Below are 1,340 nucleotides of genomic sequence, written 5' to 3'. Positions count from 1 at the left end.
TATAGAGTTATACAGAACAACCCAAGGATGTGTTGTTTTTTCTAAACAATTTTCCATTGTTCAAATGTAATATATGAATACATGTAATGCCCATATCATACACTTCGTGGTTTAAACTTATTCAAAGGGTGCAATCATCTAAGCATGAACTATTTATTTTGCATTTTGCTTTTTCATTCCTCTCTCCAGCAGTTTAAGGCCAATGCGAAGTCCATCTTGACCCTTCAGTGGGCGTGAAAGTCGTTCTCTCGCAGACTCCGCCATTGCCCCCAAACCCTTTGGCCCAGCCTGCCCGTTGGTCTGCACGTCACACAGCCTGTATTTAGTGATGTCCACATTTGTGGAGCCTTCAGGGTCTCTGGGGGAGCTACATAATTCCATGTCAACTTGATAAGTACAGTGAAGGGGTGGAGTCTAGCCTGTCAATCAGGTCACAGCCTGATGACCCTTCTGGTGGGTGTGACTGTCTCATGAGGATTCTGGGAATCTTTCTCCCTGGAGGTGGGCCACACTCCCTCTCTGCTACACAGTCCTGTTGACAAGCCACATGGAGCCACGCTGGTGGCAGCTAGAGCCCTGGAGATGCGGCCACCACCATTGGATCCACAAGACTTTTCACCCACCGGCCTGTGATCTTCCCTCATTTTACATCATTGCATGGGACTGCATGAATCTGAAGAGTGATTTATGGACTAAGTATCAGACTTATGGGCTAATATCGACTTACAGACTTGATCTGGACAGGGCTGGGATGTTTTCTTTATATACAATTGCTCTTTGATAGAAAGCTCTTTCTTCTACACATATGAGTGTCTCTGGATTTGTTTCTCTAGTCCACCAGGTCTAGCAGCCCCACGTGAATTTTCTTACAGGAACTCAGCTGCAGTGACTCTAGTTCCTTTAACCAATGGACCCAGTTGGAGAGACTGAGTTTAGAACTTGTTGTTACTATTTATTGCCATCACGAGGCCGCTTCATGTTGACTTCATGCACGACAGCGTTGAATGCAGCCGACCTACACCATCTCTGCGATCCATTGGGGACTGGACTGAACTGAACCAGGCTATGTGATCCGTAACGTTTTCACTGTCTCACTTTTAGAAGTAGATCAACAGGCTTTTCTACCTGTCTGTCTTAATCTAAAAGTGCTGCTGAAACCCGGTCAGCCTCCACTAGCCGACGGCTAGTTGGCTATGCATGAGGTACACTGGCTGGCCATTGAAGCCAGAATCCCCCTGGGAAGATAAGATTTCTACAACGGATCCCCCTGTGCCCCCTTATGTTAGCACTCTGAGCCACAGATGCCCCATTTCAGACAGAATGGATCATTTGCATACACA

Source organism: Echinops telfairi, unplaced genomic scaffold (assembly GCF_000313985.2).
Source record: "Echinops telfairi isolate 266 unplaced genomic scaffold, ASM31398v2 ScPeMD7_7458;HRSCAF=8496, whole genome shotgun sequence".
NCBI lineage: Eukaryota > Metazoa > Chordata > Mammalia > Afrosoricida > Tenrecidae > Echinops > Echinops telfairi.
The sequence above is the reverse complement of the archived record's forward strand: the minus strand, read 5'-3'. Positions refer to the sequence as shown.